This window comes from Triticum aestivum, chromosome 2A, assembly GCF_018294505.1.
Source record: "Triticum aestivum cultivar Chinese Spring chromosome 2A, IWGSC CS RefSeq v2.1, whole genome shotgun sequence".
In the NCBI taxonomy this organism is placed as follows: Eukaryota; Viridiplantae; Streptophyta; class Magnoliopsida; order Poales; family Poaceae; genus Triticum; species Triticum aestivum.
The window spans coordinates 453855120-453862451 of NC_057797.1; positions in this window are offsets into that span (position 1 = coordinate 453855120).

Genomic DNA, 7332 nt, shown 5'->3' on the forward strand with positions numbered 1-7332 from the left:
GCCTCGTTGATGTGAGACTTTCTCCTTTTTGTCTTCTCCACATAAGCCCCTCATTATATTCTATTCCACCCATAGTGTTATGTCCATGGCTCGCACTCATATATTGCGTGAAAGTTTATAGGTTTGAGATTACTAAAGTATGAAACAATTGCTTGGCTTATCATCGGGGTTGTGCATGATGAGAGCATTCTTGTGTGACGAAAATGGAGCATTACTAAACCATATGATTTTGTAGGGATGAACTTTCTTTGGCCATGTTATTTTGAGAAGACATAATTGCTTAGTTAGTATGCTTGAAGTATTATTATTTTTATGTCAATATGAACATTTGTCTTGAATCTTTCGGATCTAAATAGTCATACCACAATTAAGAAGAATTACATTAAAATTATGCCAAGTAGCACTCCGCATCAAAAATTCTGTTTTTATAATTTACCTACTCGAGGACGAGCAGGAATTAAGCTTGGGGATGCTTGATACGTCTCCAACGTATCTATAATTTTTGATTGCTCCATGCTATATTATCTACTGTTTTGGACATTATTGGGATTTATTATCCACTTTTATATTATTTTTGGGACTAACCTATTACCCGGAGGCCCAGCCCAGAATTGTTGTTTTTTGCCTGTTTTAGGGTTTCGAAGAAAAGGAATATCAAACGGAGTCCAAACGGAATGAAACCTTCAGGAACGTGATTTTCTCAATGAACAAGATCCAGGAGACTTGGACCCTTCGTCAAGACACAAAAGAGGAGGCCACGAGGTAGGGGGCGGGCCTACCCCCACAGGCGCGCCCTCCACCATCGTGGGGCCCCTGTTGCTCCACCGACGTACCCCTTCCTCCTATATATACCTACGTACCCCCAAACGATTAGATACGGAGCCAAAACCCTAATTCCACCGCCGTAACTTTTTGTATCCACGAGATCCCATCTTGGGGCCTGTTCCGGAGCTCCGTCGGAGGGGGCATCGATCACGGAGGGCTTCTACATTAACACCATAGCCCCTCCGATGAAGTGTGAGTAGTTCACCTCAGACCTACGGGTCCATAGTTAGTATCTAGATGGCTTCTTCTCTCTTTTTGGATCTCAATACAATGTTCTCCCCCTCTCTTGTGGAGAACTATTCGATGTAATCTTCTTTTTGCGGTGTGTTTGTTGAGACTGATGAATTGTGGGTTTATGACCAAGTCTATCTATGAACAATATTTGAATCTTCTCTGAATTCTTTTATGTATGATTGGTTATCTTTGCAAGTCTCTTCGGATTATCAGTTTGGTTTGGCCTACTAGATTGATCTTTCTTGCAATGGGAGAAGTGCTTAGCTTTGGGTTCAATCTTGTGGTGTCCTTTCCCAGTGACAGTAGGGCAGCAAGGCACGTATTGTATTGTTGCCATGGATAAAAAGATGGGGTTTTCATCATATTGCATGAGTTTATCCCTCTACATCATGTTATCTTGTTTAAGGCGTTACACTGTTTTCATTAACTTAATACTCTAGATGCATGCTGGATAGCGGTCGATGAGTGGAGTAATAGTAGTAGATGCAGGCAGGAGTTGGTCTACTTGTCTCGGACGTGATGCCTATATACATGATCATACCTAGATATTCTCATAACTATGCTCAATTCTGTCAATTGCTCAACAGTAATTTGTTCACCCATCATAGAATACTTATGCTCTCGAGAGAAGCCACTAGTGAAACCTATGGCCCCCGGGTCTATCTTCATCATATTAATCTCCCAATACTTAGTTATTTCCTTTGCTTTTACTTTTTTTTTATTTACTTTACATCTTTATCACAAAAATACCAAAATAATTATCTTATCATATCTACCAGATCTCACTCTCGTAAGTGGCCGTGTAGGGATTGGCAACCCCTTATCGCGTTGGTTGCGAGGATTTATTTGTTTTCTGCAGGTACGAGGGACTGGCGCGTAGCCTCCTACTGGATTGATACCTTGGTTCTCAAAAACTGAGGGAAATACTTACGCTACTTTGCTGCATCATCCCTTCCTCTTCGGGAAAACCAACGCAATGCTCAAGAGGTAGCAAGCTTGGAAGGCGCGCTTGAGGGAGCACACCGCATCTCTTTCTTCGCAAGGGAGCGTGATGATTCCACTGCTTCCCGACATCTTGAGGACGTTGTAGCCATGGTGGGTGATCGCCCTGAATTTGGCCAGCGCTGGTACCCGAGGATGGCATTTTATGGCAGGCGGATGTGGGCGACATCGAAGTAGTTATCACGCTGACCGAAGGTGACAGGGAGGCGAACTTGCCTTATCGGGGTGGTGGAGCCGTGTCACTCCTGAGAAAGGCTTGGTGGGCTGGAGCTGATCGTATGGCACTTGAAGGCTGTCGAACGTATCGACGGACAGGACACAGAGTCCTGCACTGCCATCGATCAGGGTCTTGGTGACTTGGACATTGCTAATGACGGGTGAGCAAAGCATCAGGAGGACACCGGCGGTTGCCGCGCATTTGTGCTGGTCCACCGAGCTAAAGGTGATGGCGTAATTGGGCCACCTGAGTGGGTGCGTAGCCTCGAGCTTAGGGAGGGCTGCATTCACTTCTCAGGAGAACTGCTTGAAGATGCGCTGGGAGGCTGGGGCCTGAGCGCCACTGTTGGTGTCAAAACCGGCGGATCTCGGGTAGGGGGTCCCGAACTGTGCGTCCAGGTGGATGGTACAGGAGGCAGGGGACACGATGTTTTACCCAGGTTCGGGCCCTCTTGATGGAGGACCCTACATCCTGCTTAATTAATATTGATGATATGGGTAGTACAAGAGTAGATCTACCACGAGATCAAGGAGGCTAAACCCTAGAAGCTAGCCTATGGTATGATTGTTGTTCGTCCTATGGACTAAAACCCTCCGGTTTATATAGACACTGGAGAGGGCTAGGGTTACATAGAGTCGGTTACAATGGTAGGAGATCTACATATCCGTATCGCCAAGCTTGCCTTCCACGCCAAGAAAAGTCCCTTCCGGACACGGGACGAAGTCTTCAATCTTGTATCTTGATAGTCCAGGAGTCCGGCCGAAGGTGTAGTCCGGCTATCCGGACACCCCCTAATCCAGGACTCCCTCAGTAGCCCCCGAACCAGGCTCCAATGACGACGAGTCCGGCGCGCAAATTGTCTTCGGCATTGCAAGGCGGGTTCTCCTCCAAATTCCGTGTACCTGTTGAATAGTGTCCGGTTTCTTGTAGATGTAGTGCTCCTTGGCTTCTACGCCCAATAATGGCCGTCTTCCACGTGTCAAACGAATACGAAAAATCAGGGTGTTTTCTTTATATTTACACCCCTAGTCGCGTGAATGAGCCGCCTATTTAAGGGGACGAGGATTTAGATCCAAACCACACCTTCTCCCTTCTACGAGTATTCATCAGAGCGCATCCGACAGAGGTCCATTCTACCATGGCCAGACGTCGCAGCTCCTCCTCTCGCCCTTCCAGCCCTCAGCCTGGAGATTGGAAGAGGTGCTCCATCCCACACAGCGAGCTAGCAACGCTCCAGACCAAGGGATTTCTCCCCCCGGCCTATATGGTTCCGGTTCGAGCCGGACTTGCCACCTATACTGGCAGAGAGCAAGCGGAGAGCGCCCCCAATCCCTCCAAAGGAGAGTGGGTATGCCTTGTCCCTTACTGAATAAGAGGGCTCGGATTTCCAATTCATCCATTTCTCTGAGGGCTCCTGGAGTTCTATGGCCTCCAGCTACACAACCTCACGCCTGCCTCCATATTGCATATCGCGGGCTTCGTAGCCCTTTGCGAGCTATTTTTGGGCTGCGAGGCTCATTTCACACTGTGAAAAAGGCTATTCCTCCTCGTGCCCCGTTCTAAGAAGGGGTCAATATATCAAGTGGGCAGAGCCAAAGTGTGGCGCATCACCGAGACCGGATATCTATCCGGAACCCCAAAGAAGGCGTCCGAGGACTGGCCTTCGGAATGGTTTTATATAGAGGAAGTCCCGCTGCCGGATCCTGTCCGGATCGGCCTCCCTGAGTTTGACAGTGCTCCCCTAAAGAAGCGCCTAAGCTGGCGTCACCAGAGCCCTCAGAGGGAAAGTGACAGGGACGTTCTTTACCTGATGGGCTGGATAAGATTGTTAGCTCATTCCGGACTGACCATGATCGGGGTCATGGCCGCATGCATCATGCGAGGGGTGCAGCCGCTTCAGTATAGAGGCCGCCCCATGTGGGACTTCAACAGGGAGGACGATGCCACCCGCTACGGCCATAAGGGGCCGGATTCGGCTGCCGCTCTAATAAAGACCTTGTCCGCTTTGTACAAGGGAGAAGAGGAGGAATTTCTCCGCGTCAACCCACAGGGTGGATTTTCTATGTACAATCCCCCAAGTTGGGTAAGTGGACACTTTTACTTGCCCATTCGTTTTATATTCCCATCGTTAAATATTCAGTCTAACGACTTCAACGCAGGAACTACGCCAGGCTGTTAAAGAAATAAACAGTCCTCCTCCACAACCCGAGGATCCGGGACGGTCCCTCGACCCGGCCTCTCAAGAGGATCCTGACTTATCTGTGGAGCTGATTGATGGGGTGTTTCATCAATTGAGCAAGGACAACGCCTTGGTGGCCATTACGACCGATTACCTAGGGCTACTCCCAGCCTCACAGGTAACTGAGACCGAAGTCCCAGCACTTTGAAAAGGGATCTATCCTCGCGTGTTTTTGATTGCCGTATGACAACCGTGTTTTGCAGGGGAGGTCCTTGAGACGGGAGGCCGAGCCTGCGGCGACTAGCCAATGAGGGGTGGCAAGGCCCGCGGGCTGAAAGGAAGTGCGGTCCGGACTGAGACGCCGGCGCAAAGGTATAGCACGCCATCTTATTCCCAGGTGTTATTCCTTCAAGGCAGATTAACACTCGTGCTCTCTTCAGGACGAAGAGACCTCGCCGGACTATATCCGGAGGGGTTGCCAATCGTGCCTCCACCAGCCAGGCTCCAAAGCCTGGTCTGTAAGCAGAGGCGAATACAAGGCGCGCACCGGACGCTCCTCCAACAGAGGATGCGGACAGGCTGTCTGCCACCAATTCCGAGGTGGAGAGTGCCATGAACCACAAGCGTCGCCGGACAGTTCTTCGCGACGCTTGTTTCTCCCAAGAGGCATTGGATGCCTTCAATTCGGGAGATGCTGTAACGCCCCAAGACCGGAGCTGCAGATGACTTCCAGGGATTCTGGGTTTCGTCGTGTGATTTGTTTGGTTCATTGCATCCGGTGCATTGCATCATGTCATCATGCCATCATGTCATTTAATTTTCTTAACTCAACTAAACAAATGGCATGGATCTTTGATCCATTTAAATCGAGGGAATTCACATGGCGATTGTCAGGACCCCGACTCGATGTCACATCGATCTAGCCGGTAACACCTCATATCACTTTGCGGCCTCACGCACGGTATCCCCACGGGTGTCGTCTTACCTTTTCCCGGGACCGTTTGCGCCTTTTGGCTCACGTATATGATAGTGTCGCTAGCATCCATATGATAAGGAGCCCGGGCTGACATGACTAGTCGTAAACCCAAAGTGGCACAGACTTACAGGGACAGGCATCCATGACCCAGCTTCGAACGTGTCGGTCATCAGCAAGTGGGTCCGGGCTGTAGCACTGGGCTAGCAGGACTCCGGTAAACCGGGCTGTAGCGGGCTAACAGGACTCCGGTACTCAAAGCGTGACATTTCCCCGAAGGGACAGACACAGGAACGAAGAAGGACACATGCCGACCAGCCTAAGTGTTCCAGAGCAGTAGCAAGCTACCATGGCTCAGCGGTAACACTAGGAGACATTTCCCGGTAAGAGAGGCTACTAAAGATAAACAACTAGATAGTCAGATCCCACACATAGCACTACACATTACACGTACGCATAACATGCAAGTATGTGTTGTACAACATGGCATCACAGCATAACTCAACAAATATATAGATAAGGCTCAGAAGAGCCATCATAGCAATATTGCAAACAGGGGTCACAAGACCCGTCATACAGAGCATACAAGCAACAAGCGGAAGCATTACATGTCTGGGTACAGACATCTACAAATGAAAAGGCGGAAGAGCCTGACTATCTACAACATCCGATCAAGATCGTAGCTGAGGTACTAGCTACTAGTCGAAGTCCACGAGAACACTAGTAAGACCGAAGTCTTTGCTGCAAAAACATAAATAAAGCAACATGAGTACAAAGGTACTCAGCAAGACTTACATCAGATCCTATCATACATGCATCTGTATCAAGAGACAATGTGGGGTTTAGTTGCAGCAAGCCAGCTTTGACTCTGTGGCTAACCTGTTCTACGACTACCAGAAACTCTGGAGGTGAAACAACGTACACGAGTCCACTAATCACCACACAATACACTACTATGGATTCATCCCCGTCTCCCTACGGGAAGGCCATCCATAGCACTCACACTTGTCTTGAGCATTTTAGAGTATCCACTTCAAGTTGTCTATGTACCATGTAAGCATCCAAGAAGTCCATAACCGCGGACCCGGCTATTCGAATAGATCATGTTAACCCTGCAGGGGTGTACTTCTTCACACACGCTCTCGCCACTTACCGCCATGTACACGTCATGTATCTCGGCAACCTTCAAGCGGAAGCCTAGCGAGGGTGTCGGCCACGACCTGACTAACCACACAAGACTCTAGTCCAGGTTTATCGCCTATTCGGGTTCCATCCGCAAGGAGATCCGGCCGGGGTGTCGCTCACGGCCCCAAACGATGTGAGCAGGGTTCCCGAGCCCACCAACCGGGTGCCACTCGGTACACCGTGCCACGTGTGCCTAGTCTGTCCCAAGCCCACCCTGCCGGGTGCCACTTAGTAGAAAAATAGCACTACCTACAAACACCAGAAACTAGTTGCGACTCCTGGACAGAGACCAAGTTGGTTAATAAGTCGAGAGGGGTCGAGTTACCGGAACCCAATGTGTGGTAGTATCGGGTCATTGGACAACATACACAGAACTCAGTGCTTAAGGACGGTTCCAGCGAGACAACCCACCATGTACTCCTACATGGCCTCTCACCGCTACCTATACCAAATCGTGTTCACACACTTCACTCTCAGCATCAGAACATATCGTGACACTCCAATTCATTCCCAATGAACCAGACCTGACACACTCTAAGCAATAGCAGGCATAGCATGGTAGGAACACATCAGTGGCTTCAATCACTCCTACACATGCTAGTGGGTTTCAACTATTTACTGTGGCAATGACAGGTCATGCAGAGGAATGGGTTCAACTACCGCAGCACAAAGTAGCAGATGAATCGTTGTTGTCCTAATGCAATAACTGAGAGCAGG